The sequence below is a fragment of the Sphaeramia orbicularis genome, chromosome 21 (assembly GCF_902148855.1).
Source record: "Sphaeramia orbicularis chromosome 21, fSphaOr1.1, whole genome shotgun sequence".
NCBI classification, from domain to species: Eukaryota; Metazoa; Chordata; class Actinopteri; order Kurtiformes; family Apogonidae; genus Sphaeramia; species Sphaeramia orbicularis.
The window spans coordinates 42772333-42793228 of record NC_043977.1 but is presented as its reverse complement, the minus strand read 5'-3'; the positions used below and the strand labels follow the sequence as shown (position 1 = coordinate 42793228).

General features: G+C 37.2%; 1 long non-coding RNA gene across 1 annotated transcript; it reads right to left on the bottom strand.

Annotated features, from left to right (window-relative positions):
* Positions 1-716: 716 nt before the first annotated feature.
* LOC115412707 (uncharacterized) lies at positions 717-8518 on the bottom strand. Its single transcript, XR_003934372.1, has 3 exons — positions 8318-8518; positions 4483-4487; positions 717-736 (listed from the first exon to the last, which is right to left on the bottom strand). It is a non-coding gene; the product is annotated as an uncharacterized LOC115412707 (long non-coding RNA).
* Between the last annotated feature and the right edge of the window lie 12378 nt (positions 8519-20896).

Sequence of the window (20896 nt, the reverse complement as noted above, 5' to 3'; positions counted from 1 at the left end):
AACATGTTTTTCCTTATACCTGGCTATGTGTGTATACACCACATCACACCCAAAAACATGAGGACTACCTTTAGTGTTATTTCTACTACAGTGTCCAGCATTCCTGTCAGTATTTGGATTTCATTTCAATCATTTAAAAGCAAAATTAAAACTGTCTTGCATTTGTGGTTCAAAGTTCATTTCAAACTTTGCAGAAAGTAACCTCGAACAGCCCAAAACATCTTTTGTGTAGCAGACATTAGAGACAGACATTAACCTCACACTCTCCAGGGCAGGCAAACACATTAGTGTGTTTTCTGAGAGGACCCACAATGCACCTTGCTTTCATTTGGGAAAGATGCTCCTCACTTTTGTGAGAATGGTGTTTCCAAATTATAACCGTCCAATTTTTTTCTCTCTTTACATAGTTAAATAAAAATATAGATGTAAATATATTACAAATGTTGATAAAATGTTAATACAGTGCATTTGTTCCACTTATCCTGATCCACTCGAAGTTTTATACAGGTATGGAAACAGATGTAATTTGTTGAATAGAGATGCGTTGTGCAATGAATAAAATTGCAAAAATGCTAAATAAATAAATAGCTGGGGCTTATTTCGCAGAGGATGGACATGAACTGATGTGCTTCAACGTGCTGATCAGTCTCTTACAGTCCTTTTCAAATCTACACTTTGAAGGAATCCTTCAACTGTTTCTTGAGGAGAAAAAAACAGACATGTTCATGTGACCCAGCTCTTCATTTCAGGGGAACTGTCATTTTCTTAAGTGGATAATGGAAGAGGCAGGTGGACGCAGCTGCTGAAATCATTCTGGGCCACAAGGCTCCTATTCAGCAGACTAATATATTGCAAGCGTACTCTCATTTTGAGGGAGATTTGTCATAATACCAAGTTGGCCAGATGCGTTCCCCTCGTTGTAGAAGCTTTTCTTGCCCACTGGGTCACCCTGTCAAACATGGAGAAATATACTCTTTGTCATTCTCAGGCTTCCACCAGCTCGCATTTACAGAGAGAAGGGGAATAGAGGACCTTGGCTGAAAATCATAAAGCCGAACAAGTTGGATCTGCAGATTCAGCGTGTGCAGCCGTGGGTGTGTGACCATGAGGGTGTGAGTGTGTGTGCGGTCCCGTATTAAAGGGAGGAGAGAAAAATAAAACACAACACTGAACCGGGGGCTGTGTTCACACGTGTTTCTGTGCCAAGGTGCATTATTAGCTAGCTAATCTCTAACTCCTTACAAAGCAGGAGCTGGTTTCAGTGATGGAAAGCTTTGTAAATTACTCTCAGGCTGAAGACTCTTAGCTTTAGCACTGCCACATACCATATTTTTCAGGGTTTTTTCTTAACAGCCAATTTGGTTTCTGCTTGCAGCCTTTAGATATTTTGTGAGCAGAGCCCCTGAGCTTTTAGTTTTAAAAGAGCCATCGATTATCTCATACTCCCTGGCAATGAACTGATCCCTATAGCCTAGTCACTCGGGTTTCTACAAGCAGATGGCTGCATTGAATTCTGGTCTATTTATTCTTTCTCTGTAGTTTTTCTTCCCCCCCCCCCTTCTTGTCCACTAAGAAGGAATGCACCCACATTGTGTGTACACAAATAAATTAAAAAAATAATAATAATAAAAAAAAATGAAATCAGTGCTGTGATGCTTCCCTTTATTAAAAATGTGTTCATATTTGCAAATCAACATCTGCTTAATAGTGGAAGGGATCCAGACGTGCTCCAAAACCTGGCATTTATCATTTGACGATTTAATTGATTTTTCACCCGGCATGACTCTCTGAGACTGCAAGCAAAGACTTTAATTTTATTTTTATAAAGCTTTTCTTTAAAAAGATAAAAGACCAGTGTGTGGTTTAACACTGTAAATCCTGCAGATGCTCGAATACCAGATCCCGTTGTCATACTATTTGCTTCTCTTTATAAAAAAAACTGCTGTATTTTCATAGGATTTTCTCTGTCTTTGCTTCCAGACCAGAACGGGGTCATTGCTAAGTTCATTTGGCCAATACCAAAGACATACGCCTCACATCAAGGCTAATTCACAGTGATGCCCTCCACCATCAAAAAGCTCTGTTGTGGATCTAATTGAGAGCAGTAAAGCCCCCAACTGGGAATTCAGTCACAGTGCCACTTGACATTAACAAAACGCATTTTGGAGAGCCAAAAAAAAAAAAGAGATGTTTTTACTCTCTTTTAATCAATCTGAAGTTCATTTGTACTATTTCTCATAAAGTGTTGTGCTGTTAAAACCCACACTGCAACAGCCATCGTTAATTAAAATAGAAGTCATCCAAGAAGGGAGGAAAACTCTGAACATGGACAAAAGACCCATCAGGAAACAAACAACAGCCAAAAACTTCAAGCTTTTAATGGCTTTAACCCATAAAGACCCAAACATCTACTGGCAACCAAAAACATCTACTGATCTAAAATATTTAATAACTTCCAATCCACTAATCCTATCAATACATGTACATAATTGGTGTAAAATACAGTTTGTCATCTTTTCATGGTCATCAGATATAAACCATTTGGACATTCAGAGGCTCTGTAGTTACCCTGGAAACACCGTCATCCTCTACAATATTGATTCACGGGAAAAACTCATGGAAATAGATCAATAGTCGCTTTTCTATTAACCCTACAATTGCGCAAATATAACTTCATACAAATATACACATTTACCTAACAGGAAAACAGCAATTTCGCCAAAAGTCTAATTTTTCGATTAAAAGCTTTTGCGCTGGCAAGAAGTGTTTTTCCAGGCATAGCGCAAATGCTATATCATGCAAAACTGCAATGGAAAGACCTTTTTTTTCAACTAGTCAGGTGAATTAAAAAACCGGATGTTGACGTACGTTACAACAAGCAAAGAAGAAGAAACACGTGAGGACACACCAGGAAACCCAATCCTTTTTTAATTTAGTACAAGATAGAGGTGTAATATATAATAATGAATATATTTGTAAATCAACACCATATTTACGTTCATTACCATGTTTATGGAATGACTTCTCGTGTCATCTCATGATAATAAATAAACAAATCATCGCATTTGTGATTTAATGGAAAAACTGACATTACGCACTTCTGTTTTTTCGACATTTAGTAAATATCGGTAAAGTTTTGCGCAGATGTCCAATGGAAAAGTGACTAATGACAGTGGATGGACACACTTGGTTTATGTTCAGTTAATAATGTATTTGCAGATAAAGTCACTTTTTCTTTAGTTTTCTCTGTTTCTGACCTATTAATCCTCAGCTTTAATCTGACCTTTTGTGAACATTTACATGATCAGTGAATTAAATATAGGAGAATAACAGATTGTCACTTTAAAAAATGCCAAATGCAAAGGATAATGTTATAATATATGATGATAAAACACTTAAGAAAGGTAAAATACAGACAAATATGCATTTTGTAATTGCCACAGAAGTAGCACTGGGTCTTTATGGGTTAAAGACAAAGTTCTAATGCCCTGTTATGTATGTGATGAGGGTATAGAGACTGCACATTGGAATGATCCATGTTCAGTGCTTTATTCACTGACGTACCCACAGATGATGAGCTCTGACTGAGAGTCGAGTCTGTTCTCACTCACGAGTCGTCACATTCTACACACTTGGTCATGAGCCTTTGTCATCTATTTTCTGTTTCCCAGTGTGCCCCACAGGCTGTATTTTTGACATACAAAGAAGTAAACAGAAGTCAGTTCGAGTTCATAGATGTCAGAAATCGACAACATGGACCAGGTGACATCAGAAGGCCTCAGGAGAAGGTGGTTGGGGTTGCTGTGGTCAAAAGAACCAAAGTCTGTGGACGGGAGGTCAGTTTCAGTGTCCTGTTTCATGTGTTTATTTTTGCAGTTTCTCTCTTTTCTTTCTTATTTTAGCTCTTCCCCTGGTGCTTTTTTCCAAACCTCTGTTCCAATCCTTTTTCTGTCAATAACCACAGCACTGTCTAGACATCTTTCAGACAAACCCGCATGCTGAAAAATGACACCTACACCTCGTGTCGAAAAAAGGATTCTCTCGGGGTACCCTCTGTGTTGAAATGGGACGCCCTGACCCAAACATCAGTATGTGAGGAGATGGGCACGAGCTGCAGTTATCGAATATTATTATAGCAAATATTTTAATTGCGTAATCCGTTGATCATTTTCGTCGATTCAATTAAACGATTATTTGAATAGACAAAAAAAAAAGCACAAATATGAAAAAGATGTGTGCAAATGACAAACAGGTTGTTCTTTATTCAAGAAAAGAAATAACAAGTCAAATGACATCTACAAACAATATGTGCACTACCGTCAACAAATTTGGATCCAAGTTACTAATAACTTAAGATGGAACTAACATACGACTTAACCCGTAAGGACTCAGTGTGACATTTGTGGCAGTTCCCAAATAAATTTTTCTCTATTTTTAACTGTCCTTAAGTGGTTTATTGCCATTTATTGTATTATTACCTACTGAATCTTGTGGGGTTTTTTTCAGTAAAAATCAGGTATTTTCCAACATTTAATTTACTAATCATGTAGATGTTCATGAAAACTCTGTGTAAAATTGAAGATTATTATATAAAAAACAGAGAAAAGGTAGGAAGGAAAACAGATTTTTTTCAGCAAAATCTATCAATATCTGAACATAAACCAAGCCCTTACTGGTGAATCAATGTTGTAGAAGATGACAAGCCTCTGAACGTCCAAATGGGTCATATATGATTTCTTTATTTCATTTCTTAATTTCTGTATTGAAGGATCCCCATTAGTCTCTACCAAATAGACACTATTCTTCCTGGGGTCCATTCCCAATATTAAAGTATTCCAATTTGTATATTTAATATGCACTGATGACCATGAAAAGACGACAAACTGCATTTTACACCAATTATTATTACCTCCGCCAAGGAGGTTATGTTTTTGCCAGGGTTTGTTTGTTTGTTTGTCTGTCCGTTAGTGTGCAACATAACTCAAAAAGTTATGGACAGATTTGGATGAAATTTTCAGGGTTTGTTGGAAATGGGATAAAGAAGAAATGATTCAATTTTGGTGGTGATCGGGGGTGGGGGGGCCCACGGGGGGGCCCACTGATCAGCCTTGGCGGAGGTCTGCGCTCTCTGAGTGCTTCTAGTTTTTTTTAGGACAGCTAACAAACTGTTTAGACCACTGTGTGTATTTGTGTGTGTGTGTGTGTGTGTGTGTGTGTGTGTGTGTGTATATGTGAGAGAGAGAGAGCGAGCTAGTGTAAGTGTTTGAGAACTACTGGACATAGACGGTTGTCTTTCACCTGAACCTGAACTGATTCCAAACTGGACTGTACTGATGGTGGAGGGTCTTCTGTCTCTTCCTTCCAGGTTCACATCATATTTGTTGTTTTGTTTTTAACTTTATGTCAGCTGCTATTTCGTATTTCAGGTTAATGTGCACTCCTTCAAAATGTCTGTTTGGAACTTGCGCGGATTTAAAGTTCCGCATCGACCGACGTCTTTAGTTACTTTTTCTTTTTCTCAACATACTGTACCGAACCGAACAGGTGCGTACCAAAACGGTTGAGTTCGGTATGTGTTCCGTTACAGGCCTACTAATTTAAATGGATTAGTGGATCAACAGGTATTAAACATTTTAGATGATTTTGGTAGTTGGTGAATGTTTGGGTCTTTATGGGTTAAAACAATAAAGCCAAATATTTTTAATATTTGTGTGAAAGCTTAAAAGTTTAAATAAGTAAAACATTTTACTCCATTGATAAAAAATCAAGCATTTACTCCATCAATATCAAACATATCATTCCATCAATGGAACCTCAAGGGACTACACTTGATAAAAGATCTATTCATTGATAATATTTTCCCCACATTTCAGCAATTACAGGACAAATTTGATTGAGATGGAAAAGACTTCTTCAAATACTTACAGATCAGACGTTTTGTAAAGAGCCTGTTTCCATCCTTTCCTCGTTAGCCCCTTAACTCTATAATGGATACACTGTTTTTGTCAGATCCGGTTAAAAAGGGATTGATTGCAAAGATACACAACATGGTATCACAACTGGACTATAACAGACCACTTAGAAGATGCTTGGCAAGAGGGCTTGGATGTAAGAATCACACAAAATCAGTAGATAAAAGCCCAGATGAATGTGCATTCCCCCTCTGTGTGGAGACAACATGGACTTTTACAATTCAACATCTTACATAAGCTACATTTATCAAAGATGAAACTGTCAAAAATGCTCCCTTTGGTAGATTCCATTTGTGACAGATGCAGATACTGGCTGACTTTGCTAGCCTAGCTGTTTTGGAATTGTCCTGCTATCAAAGCTTATTGGAATAATCTATTCCACACAATGTTAAAAAAATAAATAAATTAAAATAAATACAAACATTAAATTAAATTATTAAATAAATAAATAAATAATAACAATAACAATAACAATAATAATAATAATAATAATAATAATAATAATAAAGAAACAGTTTAAACCAGATTTAATCATGGTCAAATTTGGAGTAAAGACACTTTAGAACTTTCTGATGTTCATTTCAGTTTTTTTCATTTCAGTTTTTTTTACATTGCTAGCACACAGATTAATTCTGTTAAAGTGGAAACTAAAAACACCCCCAGAGCATTTGGCATTATTGCATGGAGCATTTACAGCTGGAAAGAATAAGAATTTTGCAGAGGGGGAAAGTGGGGGTATTTTAGCGGACATGGCAGATGTTCAGAGATGTCTTTGGTGCTGTGGTTGTGTTACTGCTGAGCTTAACCTAGTGACGTGATGACCTTCTGTAGATGTTCCCTGTGCTGTTTGTTCATGTGCTTTGAGAGAAAGAAAAAATTAGTAAAGAGAATTATTAAAAAAAAAAAAAAAAGAAGAAGTTTAAAGGAGTGAGTGATGGTAAACAATGAAGAAAAGCATGTTATGTCAAAAGTGCGTCATGTGCATCACAATAGGCATCCATGTGACACAACAGCACATTTAGTGAAATTAAGGAAACGAAGCTTCGACTTGTGTTGATTCGCTGAATAATTGTTTCAGGTCTAGATGACAATCACAGAGGGACACTAAACTGTAAATCAGTGAAAGACTTAAAGGGGTCATATTTTGCTAAACCCACTTTTATTAGTCTTTGGTTAATTTCTTTGTGTATTTGGACCGTAATAGTCCAAAAAAGTTTGAATTTGAACTTCCAGGTGCTGCAAAGCTATCTTTATATTCATTTTGGCAAATTTGAGTGGATTTCTCCAACCAGTTTTAATTCCTTCTTAATTTGTCACATTTTATAACTAGTTACGTCACGACATTTGCACATATAAGGTCAAGACTTCTGACGAACATTTCTCCAAGTTACGTGATAACTGTGACGTTGATGCAAAGGGTCATTAAGTCTCAAAGTTGATTTTATCTGTTGGCATTTGTTGATCTCATGATGAAGTTTTTGTTCTTAGTCTGAGCACATTTGGTTTCTTGATAAAGTTATACAAAGTGATGTATAACTAAAATTAGATTATTCATTTGCAACCCATAATAAGTATAAAACACCCATATCCACCAATTAAGACATGACGAAAGGGGCTCCTAAAGGTACGTGAAATAGAAGATAAGCAACAAATGTCTTTTTCATTTGTTTGCTTTTTGACTTTTTTCAGTCATCTATTGAAAAAAGTGACACGAAGAAGACAGAAAACAAAGAACGAGAGATCAGAAATGATGGGAAACAAAGGTCACCTGGACCTTTATCAAAGTGATGCTCGTAGCAGGAACTAAGTAACATGCTGGCCTGGTAGTCAGGCTAGTCAGTCAGGTCTGACAAAGTACTTTATAATAACTACCCAGTACCAGCCACTAGGTCTGGGATAAATCCAACTCCGAAGAACAGAGCACAAGATAAATCCCCACACACTGAAACACAGCACAGAACAAACAGCAACATAAAATCTCAGTTTCTCAGTGTATTGTACAAACTGGTGCCAAAAAACAATATTCAGTGCAACAATATCGAATACCAAAGACCCAAAACCAAAGCCACCCCCAGAGTCGGTCTTTCAATCGGAGTCTGTAGGGGTCAGTGGAGTCTCTTTCTCCATTGGTGAACTATCACACACGTTCTGGGTAACTTTGTTGTTATAAGGGTGAAAGCATCCAACCCAAGGATGACAGACAGGGGAAGGCCGTGGACCAGTCAGAAACGTTCTGAACCAAGAAAGAGTGTGATGGACAGACCATGGAAACATGTTTACAGACGTGGACAGGCTACTGCACACAAGATGGACTACCCCCATACCCCATACCCCATACCCTATACCAGGGGTCACCAACCCTGGTCCTCGAGGGCTACTATCCTGCATGTTTTAGATGTATCCCTCTTCCAACAGACCTGACTGAAATGATAAGCCAATCATCAAGCTATGCAGAAGCTTGATAACGACCGTCAGGTGTGCTGGAAGAGGGATGCATCTAAAACATACAGGATAGTAGCCCTCGAGGACCAGGGTTGGTGACCTCTGCCCTATACCCTATACCCTATACCCCATACCCTATACCCCATACTCCATACATTATACCCTATACCTCATACCCTATACCCTATACCTTATACCTTATACCTTATACCTTATACCTTATACCTTATACCCTAAACCCCATACCATATACCCTATACCCCATACCCTATACCTTATACCCTAAACCCCATACCATATACCCCATACCCTATGTCTTATGCATGTACAGAACTGGGTCAAAGGGCTTTTGTTTACTCACCTTATGCATGGAATCAGCTGCAGAAAGACTGGAAACTGAGTTAGTGTCTTTGAGCGCAAAGTCCAAACTGAGAGTTCTTGAGGCTGACTCCATAACTTGCACTCATTTTTCTTAACCTGCTTGTAAATGTCCATATATATGTATGTATGTATGTATGTATGTATGTATGTATATATATATATATTTATGACCTTGGGTAATAATTTGGCTATTTATATGTAAATGTATATATGTTTTTTGTTCAGTGTGTGTGTTCTCCTCCCGTCCTGTAGGTGTGCTGTGCCCTTTTTGTGTCTGTCTTGTTTCATGTAGGTGAAGCTGCAGATTGGTGGAGCAGATTACCCGGCCCCGTTAAAGATGGCCCTGGATTCAGAAGTTCTCTCTCTCTCCTTGTCTACTGCCAGCTCCCAACTGTGTTTCCTATGTGTGGTTGTCAGTCTTTGTGCCTTCGTGTGATACTTCGTTTGTGTAGATAGTTGTAAATAGAGTTTTTGTAAATCGATCTTTTTTCTGGTAGGGGAGGATGGTTCTTTTATTTTCACGTTTTCTCCTGTTTTGTCATAGGGAGTTTAGGTTAGTTTTCTGTATTTTATTTCTTGCATTTATTTTTGATGAGATAATTTAGTTTGAACCTTGAGGAAGACTTTTTGTTTGTTGTTTTGCCAAGCTCTCCCCAAACCCTCCTTTAGTTGTTAAAAAAAAAAACATTGTGAACTTTAGTTTTGACTGACGTGTGTGCTTGGGAGCTGGGAGGAGACAAAAGTGAGCATATTATGTTCGCCCTGGTAAACCCCTAGGCTGGGGTGTAACTATATATATATATATGTATATATATATATATGTGTGTGTGTGTGTGTGTGTGTGTGTGTGTGTGTGTATACAGGGTGGGGAAGCAAAATTTACAATATTTTGAGGCAGGGATTGAAAGACAGTGTATGACCAATTAGTTTATTGAAAGTCATGAGAATTTATTTGCCACAAGAAAATGTACATAATAGAAAATGTTTTTATTCTATGTTTCCTCCTTCTTTCTCAATAACTGCCTTCACACGCTTCCTGAAACTTGCGCAAGTGTTCCTCAAATATTCGGGTGACAACTTCTCCCATTCTTCTTTAATAGTATCTTCCAGACTTTCTCGTAATAGTTTTGCTCATAGTCATTCTCTTCTTTCCATTATAAACAGTCTTTATGGACACTCCAACTATTTTGAAATCTCCTTTGGTGTGACGAGTGCATTCAGCAAATCACACACTCTTTGACGTTTGCTTTCCTGATTACTCATATGGGCAAAAGTTTCTGAAAAGGTATGGATAATAGTGTTAGGTATGATTATGACATCAATATATGTTTGGTTTCAAAACAATTGACGTAGTGCCTGCTGAGAAAAAACAACTAAATGCTCATTGTAAATTTTGCTTCCCCACCCTGTATATATGTATATTCTAACTATTGTCAAATGTGTCAGTTCTTTGCGTTTTGATGGTGTACTCTTGTAACTGTATTTTGTATTTGCTGGTGCCAGGACTCCTTTGTAAAACAGGTTCTTAATCTCAATGGATTTTTTCCCTGGTTAAATAAAGGTTAATAATAATAATGATAATTAATAATAATAATAATAATAATAATAATAATAATAACCCTCTGCCAGTCACATTCGTTGAGTGCTGTTGCATTCCTTTGGAGCACAGCATTAGTCGGTACAGGGGGGTCGTCATGCATATATTTACTACATGCTTTAAAATCTAACCTCTCATTATTTGAAATGCATTCATCACATATGAGGGGCAGTGGTTAGTCCTTGTGCGTCACAGTAAGGAGGTCCGTGGATTGATACTGACTTCTGTGTGGAGCCTCTGTTCTCCTCATGTCTGTGTGGGTTCTCTAGAGGTACTATGGCACAGGTGTCAAACATGTGGCCCGGGGGCCAAATCTGGCCCGCCAAAGGGTCCAGTTCGGCCCTTGGGATGAATTTGTGAAATGCAATAATTACACTAAGACATTAGCAATCCTTTTAGTTCAGGTTCCACATTCAGATCAATTCAATCTACTGTGGGTCAGACCAGTAAAATACTATCATAATAACATAAAAATAATGACAGCTCCAAATGTTTCTCTTTGTAAAGGTAAATATTTTCATGTATTTACACTAAAAAAAAGAATAATTTTGCAAAAAATGCGAATAACTTGAAATTATTTCAGAGAGGTAAGTACAATTTTAATAATATTCCACCTGTTACTAAATGTTTTGTGTATTTGTAGATCCACTGTGATCCATAAGTTATAATGTACATGTGTAAATGATAAACTGAGGCAGAATACTGTTAAAATTACACTTATTTTTTCAGTTTGTTCATGCTATTTACATCTTTTGAAAGGATAATTTGTAGATGTTAACCCTATTCATAATGTAAATTAACTTGTTTTGCGCTAAAACATAGAGACAAGTTTGGAGTTGACATTATTTATATATTATTATGTTATTATTTTACTGGTTCGGCCCATTTCAGATCAAATTTAGCTGAATCTGGCCCCTGAACGAAAATGAGTTTGACACCCCTGTACTACGGCTTCCTCCCGTTGTACAAAGACTGTTAATAAAACACCATGAGGAGGAGATAGAACATTGGATATCTGCTCTATCTGTGCTTAGAGGGACTGGGCAATTCTGTGGTGCAATGTTGTTGTATTGTTTACACCAGTGTGCAATGTTTTTTTTCTTGATGCTGGTAATTTAGTTCTCTCATCACTTCTTCTTCTTCTTCTTCTTCTTCCACTTGTTTCTACTAGTACTTTCCAATGTGCAATTTTTACTTCTGTTTTTACAGTTCCTGTATTGTTTTTTTTTTCTTGTGGTATTTTTTGTATGTATATTCAGTGTTGTGCTGCTTTTGGAATCTCAATTTCCTGAGGGCTCTGTCCAAAGGATCTATAAAGTTCTATCTATCTATCTATCTATCTATCTATCTATCTATCTATCTATCTATCTATCTATCTATCTATCTATCTATCTATCTATCTATCTATCTATCTATCTATCTATCTATCTATCTATCTATCTATCTATCTATCTATCTATCTATAAGGTCCAAGGGTAGAAGTCAACAGCTGGTGAGTCTCTTCTACATCCTGGTCCCTGCTGAACATCCTTGTTGAATTTCTTTTTCATTTAATGACAGCTGCATTTTACAGGCATGAAAGCAATGAAGGCTGTTCTTGCAATTATTTGTTTAAAAACTGTTTTCTGAAGAACATTAGAACAACAAAGCTCTGCTAGTCATAGTGATGGATTAATTTATCTCATATGGTGTAGTTTTTGAAATAACACGACAATTTATCAAAAGAAAACCATTTTGTTGTTTCTACAATGCAGGGTAATTATGGCAAATTTGGAGAGAGCTGTCTGCTTCATTCATCACATCAGATTTCAGATTTTAACAAAGACATCCGTTCAGAATGCTATCTGTGACAGAATGCAAAATGCAGATTCTGTGCTATTTCTGTTCCCATGCTAGACCTCAGCTGAAGTCCAGTCCAATATGTTGATGGACACTCCTTAATCTGACATTTTCAGCTTGAATCAGTTGCTGCAGTTGTCAGGGTGCTTTTTGTGCAGACTGGCAGTGGGACTCCTGATCTCAGATGAAAACAATAAGCCACGAAACATCCTTTTATTGTTTCACCACAACTGGTTGATTATCCTTTAGTCTTAAGACAACAAAGCACATTATTCTGCGAAAATGAGAACATTAACTCTTCATCGCATTTACATGAGTACTGTTATTTTGAGACAAATGCAATAGTGTGGGATCTCAAGATTATTAAAAATGTTATCACTTCAGTATAAATAAATGTGTCTTGCATGAATTTATGCAAAATGTCTCACACCTATTAATGACTGTCAGCAATCCCAACCAAAATAAGTTGTGGTCTAATTAATTCACTCACACAAACACAGTTCAAAATATATATATCAAATTAATTATTATTCTGAGTAATTTGAATTGGAAATGAATCAGAAACCCTTAAATCCTTTAGCAGTAATGTTGTAGTAGCACATGTAACAGGGTTTTGCCTGTCAAACTGGGGTCAAGGCTGATGTAAGATTAATGTTTCTAACTTAAAAAAAGTGTTCTTTTACAGCAATGACGTTCTAAAGCATAAACAAAACAGTTCTTTAGGAAACTTGGGAATAAAAGCAAAGCACAGGCTTCCTTAATTATTTTTTATAGTGAACTGTCTATTGCCACAGTACTATGGGACTAACTTTCTCATTTGTCTGTTACCACAGAGCCAATCAGCACCCTTGTTCTATCCTCTGTGTAGTGGTGGCACCAAGGGGGGGCATGGGGGGGCAAATGCCCCCCCAGTCACAACCTTTGCCCCCCCAGTTGCCCCCCCCACCCAGATTTGGGCAAATCTTTGGGAAAATTCGAGCAACAAAGAAATATGAAAAATCCGTCAATGAAAGCGTACATAACACATTTTGATACACTTATAATACAACCAGGCAGACAGTCCCCTGGAATGGATTAATACCTCCGCTTGTATTGCATTCATCTTTCTTCTCCATAAGAAATGTAAAGTAAAGAATTAGTACGAGTAGCATAAGGACTAGTTTTTTATGTTTTGAACTCACCTATTAATTACAAATAGTTTTGTTAACTGTTCAGGTCTGTTTTATCACTCAATTTAAATTTCTGCTAGAAGATTACACCGGTTGGTATGAAAGTGTACCTAAGCCTACAGATGTTGTCAGTGATTACATACATGTGCGTGTAGTGGAAGCCATTGTATATATACATTTTGTTTGATTAGTTGGTTAGGCTATTAGTTTTATTTTGTTTTCAACATTTATTAACTTGCATGCATTGGCATTGCTGTTTGTTTGCTGCATGTTTTTCTGATGTGTTTAGAGAAATATGTGAAAGTAGATTGTACCTATTAAATAATCATAACAGAAAGTCTGAGTTGTTCATGCTGTAGTTTTTAACAAATACCTTGAATACATTAAGTATTACCTGATTTTACCTAAAATTACCCTCTATATAAAGTGTAACGGATAGGCTATACATTATATATATATATATATATATATATATATATATATATATATATATATATATATATATATATATATATATATATATATATAGCAGCCGCTAAAGCACAGTGTTAACTTCGTTAATTTTTTTGTTCGCCCCCCCAACATTTTCTTTGCCCTCCAGTTGCCCCCCCACTTTTAAAATCCTGGTGCCGCCACTGCCTCTGTGGACTGGTAACCTGTAACCTGTCACCCTGCTGCCACACTACTGTGACAATAAGTATCGTGCATGCCATGTGTCTATCCATCTATCCAGGTACAGGAATAGGTTAGGATACCAGTTAGTGGATCTTTTTTTATATTTTCTAAAAGTTTTGCATCCACTTATCATTTCAAGAAATAACTGCGTCCAGGTGGGAACGGGAAAACTGGGTTAAAATGGTATAATACATATGCCACACCTATATGTGGCGCTGTACACAAACACAGACAGAGCAGCAGGATACACTAAAATCACAGAAGAATGCAGTGAGCATGTGCAAGAGGTCCTTCTTTTTCAGTGCGCCGAGTACAAACATAAACACAACAAGAAGAAGACAATGGCAGGTTTTGTTGTAGTAGTGCTAATAAACTTAGCAGTGCCTGCAGCACAAACACAACTCTGTAATCCACCATTGTTGTTGTTGTTATCGTTTCCAAAAAGTGGTGTTTTACCTATCCATGCAGCTATGCGAGGGGGGGTGCTATGAGGTTTTTCTGCTTTGGGACCCGTTCTCCAAAAATTGAGGGCACCGACAATGCCAGTGTCATGTGGATGAAAGGCCGAAACAAGATCAAACTTTTGTGGATTGACATAATTGTGCTGTTGTGTGTACGTGTGTATATGCCATATATCACCACAGTACTGTGGCAACAAGAGGCTAATGAGGTCATATAATGGCACTCCTATTTTTTGGGCCATTTTGCCCGGGGCCAGGGTTACGTTCTACATGTTACCGTTAGTGTTAGAAGATAACTGGATTATGACACCATGCCGACACAAGAACCCGCATCAAACACAACACATCAGTGATGTGCGACGCAAGCCCGCCCCCAGGCAAAATACCCCCAAAAATAGGAGCACCTTCATTTAACAATATCCATAATTGGCTCTGTGGCAACAAAGTGTCTTTACTGCTTATTGTCACAGTACAAGTGCTAACATTTGATTGGCTCTGTGGCAATAGACCAGGGGTCACCAACCCTGGTCCTTGAGAGCTACTATCCTGCATGTTTTAGATGTTTCCCACTCCAGCACACCTAATGGGTCATTATCAGGCTTCTGCAGAGCTTGATGACAGGCTTATCATTTGAATCAGGTGTGTTGGATGAGGGATACATCTAACACATTCAGGAAAGTAGCTCTCGAGGACCCAGGTTGGTGACCCCTGCAATAGACAATATTTCAATATTTCATGCCACTGTACTGTGGCAGTAGCCATTGTCTTTTTATTGTACTGCTACTACTACATATTTGTGTGTTGATGTTTTCACATTGGAAAAGTTGACACTGAAATGCGCCAATCACAGTAAGACAAAAAGAAAATATGAAAATACAGGCAGAGGGTGGGATTTCTGCAGGAAAACACACTACCGTACACTCTATGGTAAGAGTTAATGACTGATAAGGATTATTATTGAATAAATCTGGAAATTCAATATGACATATAATGCCTTTAAGTGCAACAAACCTATCTGATACAGGCCATTTAATGTTGTGTTCAGGTGCTGCTTGTAAGTATCAGCTTCTTATAAGACATGAAACTAGAAAACCATCACCCCAACCAACAGCAAAAAGGAAATGTAAATTTAGAAGACAGATCATAAAAGGCTTTAATTATACTAAAAGAACTGTTCTATTGATGAGACCAAAGCCAATTCTCAGAGGCAGCCAAACAATTAACACAATAACTTCCATCATAAAAGGTCAACTTTGATGGTTGTTGGCAGTGTTCTTAAGACTGAATGTAGTTTAATTGATGTAAAATGTGTTTGCCCAAGCACTTAACGTTGGAAGGCTGATTTTTGATTTTGCCCAGTTGCTGGAGTAGCCAGATACTTTGCCAGCTGCGTCAGCTGGCAGCGCTACCTTCACCTCATGCGTTTTGTTGAAGCCAGAGAAAATGAAAGCTCATCCCTGCCTCGAACAGTGTTTGGATGGGATGTTGCCAAAGGCGGCCATGATCGGTTTGAAGACCAAGTAAGCTTATACCTACCTCCTCTAGTCAGACAGTAGTTTCCATTTCCAGAGCTGGACAACTACAAAAGTCGAGGAAATCAGATGAAACGTTTATCAAGTTTATCAACAATACATAAAATATGTGTTTGGAGTTATCACAATTCTGTTGAAATTCAACTTCCTTTATATCTTTAGAGGCGGTGGCATTAGTGTTGCATTATTTTTAAAGTCATAAAAAAATTATAAGGAATAAAGTGAGAGGTTTTCAGCTGTTTTCTCACCTATTAATAAGGGGGTGTGATTATCAGCTGTAGAAAAACTGCAGGAATCCATGAACAAAACTCTAATGTGAGGAGATATTGGCTGTGATTGTATAATTGTGTTTAGTAGATTACACTAACAAGACTATCAGATGATTTAGTTATACAGTTCTTGATGAAGTTTAAAGTTTTACCAAATCCATAAGATAGCCTTTAGCATTAGTTCACCCAGGTGACTCTGATCATTTGCTGTTCTTAAACTCCGCCTCCTCAGACACCAATTGGTGATGTCATGCTAATTACTAATTGTATGCAGTCTATGGTTGGGAGTTATTATGTATGCTTATATGGTTGACACACACGGGGAGTGGACTGAACTGTGTTACCTGGGCACCAACAGGTAAGAGACCCACTGATTTTACACTGATGCTATGATCGCATACAGTTAAATTTGTGAGTCTGCAACTAAATTTTTGTTTCATATAACATATAGTTGTGATAGAATGATGAAATGTCTGTTTTCAGAGTCTACCAGGTATCTGCAGGTTTGATAAAGTCAAAATTATGACATTTTTCAAGGCATCTTTGATCAGATTTAAGCCCTCACATTCACAAAAACATGAGTTCAGACCTCATTGTTATTTCCTTGACCCTATTTTAACCATGTTTGTTTCCAGTGAACATCACGTTTCCATCTCTCTTTGACTAATGTTTCATTGAATGATTGTTGGAGGCTCCACTCATTGCCATCTCTATTAGGATAAAATGACCAACACTAAATACATTATTGGGCAATTTTATTTTTTATTTTTTTTACAAAGATTTCCAAAGCACATATAGCAGTATTATTTATTGTGTCTATAGACATTTTAAGACCTTTTAGTTAGATTTAAGGGTTAATCATCAATTTTAAGGGATATATGCAGTCATGGAAAAAAAAATATTAGACCATCAAAAGTCATTAAAAACAATGGTTATGCAATCAAGAACTCCTGTGTGTATCATGTGACTAAAACAGAAAGAAAAGAAAACATGGAATGCCTAAAAGCACTGTTTTTGTCAGTACAATGCCATAGATATTGATGGAAGAACTAAAGTGATTTTGGTTATTATCAAGAAAACATGGAAAATGGATAGATATCAGCTCTGAAATTAAACTCTTACGAGCTATTTTTGTTGCTATCATTATATTTGTCCAAACAAATGTACCTTTAGTTGTACCAGGCATTAAAATGATCAAGAAATTGAAGAAAACAAGTGTGGTCTAATAATTTTTTCCATGACTGTATTTTCTTAACCCTCAAAGACCTAGACAACCAACAGTGATCCAAAGCATCTCCGGATCTAAAATGATTAATAACTTTTGATGAGCTAATCCTATTAACACAGCTAAATATTCAGGTGAAATGCAGTCATGTTTTTTGGTCATCAGATATGACCCTTCTGGACGTTCAGAGGCTCCGTAGTGAACATAGAAACACCATCAACTTCAGCAACATTGATCCCATTTAAATAACCATGAAAATCTTAAAACTGGGAGTAATCAGATAATTATAATAATCAGATCTGATGCATTTACATAAACTTCAGATATATAGTGATCAAAAAACCCTGGTTAATATGTTTTAGTCCACCATTGGATTTCTTTCAAAATACGTACATATGTAGTGACAGTCAACTCAAATTTTCCTGTTATTTTGTTCTGCTAATGTTGTGACTATATCACTTCTGATTTTTAAAGATTTTTACCCCGACCCCCGAAGGAGAGGGAGGGGGTATTGTTTTTGTTTTGTTTTGTTTGTTTGTTTGTTTGTTAACACACTAGCAGCAAAACTACTGGTTGAATTCATTCCAAATTGGGTTTATAGATGGCGGTGACTCAGAAAAGATGTGGTTACATTTTGGGAAATGTAAGTCAAAGTTGAAATTTTTTTATGAATTTTTAAAATCTTTTTTTTTCTCCCATTTACTTATAATGGACAAAATTAAAAATGTCTATGAAAACAACAATTTTGTTTCAATTTATTTCAAACTTGGCACATATATAGAGGAATTGAATTGATATGCTGACATCAGCACACGCATAGACATGATGACATCAGCTGGATCAATGCCAAAATAAGATACAATATGTGTGAGGGGCGGGGTTTGTTGTGCCTGGCATCACTTGTTTTTGGTTTTGTTTTCTTCACATATGCACAGATGTAAAAGAATGAAAAAATCACATTAGTGAATATATCATCAGCATTTTGGGGAGAAATCTACGTGTGTTATCCTAATTTCTCGTAATCAGATTACTGCTGTTATCTGATAAGGCACACCATATTATGCACTTCAATAATCTGATAACTTCAGAAATCGGATAATGATCAGATTTGTAGTGTGCATGTAAACAGGCTCACTGATTCACTAGGAAAACCCATTAGTTTGACAAATGACAGTGGCTGTAGATGCTTCTTTTATGTCCACTTAATCCTACATTTTTTACGAAAAGTCACTTTTTCTTCAGTTTTCTCTGTTACCTTTGAATTTACCCTGAGCTTTTCTGAACATCTACAGGATCTGTAAATAAATATAGAAAAATGAATCACTGAAAAATGGAAATCGCAGAGGGTAATATTTGAATAAATGGCAGGGATGCACCGATCCGATACCAGTATTGGGCATCGGCTTTGATACTCAGTGTGTGTAAATGTACTTGTACTCCTAAAAGTAATCCGATACAACTGCACCGACACCACTTACAGCCGTGTGACATTCACAGTTCAGTGCAGCAGTTACGTTGTGGTGGAATAATAATATGTGGGGAGTGTGAAGAGGGTGGAGATTTTTCAACATAAATGACTGTGAAAAAAATAACGCTGACTGCAAAGAACGTTAAAGACACAGACGGATACGGACGCAGCGTTCTGTCCGTCCTCTGCGTACATTCCATCCGTTTTCCAGGTGCTCGTGGATGTGTACCCAGACGGTGAATACCAGCGGGAACTGTGGAGGTAGAGGATCTGTTCAAAGAGCGACTGTGTGAGTTAGAGAAAAACTACTGACAGATTTATGACAACTACCCAGGGCTGGGCCGATTTCCATCCTACTTATGGGGGTAAGGAGCCGTGCAGACTGCCACCAGAGGAAGTGAAAACAAAACTTCTCGCTCATTTCTCTTTTCTCTACCTGCTGAGGCTTTGCTTTTAATTCTTACCAGTGAAAACGCTGCAATATTAGTATCACATTAGTGTTACCTATGTCATCTCCATGTTTATTATTACTGACTTTCTTCTTCTCAAAAAACTTCACTCTTCGTGGTATTTGTCCAGTATGGTTCATTAAGAGTGGTGTCCCCTGGTGGGTTAATTGAGAAACGCTCATTCCAACACATTAAATGTCAGTAGCAGCACCTTGTTCCAGTCAGACTAATGACAACGACAATAAAGCACATTTACAAAAGGAACTAAGAACTGGAATGGGATTATTAAGTACCCGTATCGGTACTCGGTATCGGCAAGTACTCAAATGTCAGTACTCATACTTCTACTTGGTCTGGAAAAAAGTGGTATCGGTGCTAATAAATGGTGATAAATCAGTCATATTTCTAGGTCTTTAGGGGTTAATTTAAGACAATGAAATCCAAGAGTTTTTAAGTATCTGCAGACACCCTGATTCTAAGAACTTGAATTCTTCTTTGTAGGCAATAATGCAGCCTAAAGAAAGCAAAAGAAGGCAATCACACCCAGGCAGGCGAAAAGAAAAAAAAAGTGACTCATAAGGGAAGAGGAATCTTACGAGTCCCTCTAACCCAAGAGATAGAGCTGGTTTCCTCCAGACAGCACACTAAAGAATCACAAGAATGCTTCAATCCTCTTTGATGTCTCCTGCGATGAGATATAAACCCTGATGGCAATAACAAACCTCTTTGAACAATAAAAAATCGAATCTCACCGTAACAACACCAAAGGCACAGAGAGGCACTGCTTTTGTAAACAAGTTGTTCCCTCAAGTGAGGGAGACTACATCTGCAGGGTGTAACTGCTGAACTGGATAAGAAAAAAAAAAATATAAGAATACATAAGACTTCATACCATTATTATCAGAAAATAGGATTTGCTCATGTACTAATTTAATTTGTCTGACTTAATTAGTAGCCTGTTAGTATCCAATCCACAAAACATCGTCTCAGTCTGGGAGCTAACACTTGTATTTTCATTTTAGTCCAGATATTGACTGAGCGCAGAACTCTGAATTGCCTCTCACATTTCTGATTTGTTCAGCATTTTAGTGAAGAGATTGTGAAGATGATTTGTACTGCATGTGAAATGATTAATTGAAAATCAGAATCCTTTTCAGATTCTTTCTAGCGTGTCATTAACGGATTAAAATAACTGGGGGACCTTTTAATTCGTCACTGCAGCTACAGCACAAGTGTTATTATCTACTGTGTAGCGCTATCGATCCAATCTATTCAAGTGTCCCGGTAAAATACGGCAGTGTGACAGAACAGGGCATACACAAAATAGCAGGAAAATATATCAGAGGCAGCGAAATTTAATTGGGGCTATTTCGGATGTTGGTGAATAGTTTTGGCAGACATCTTATATCTGTAAGGA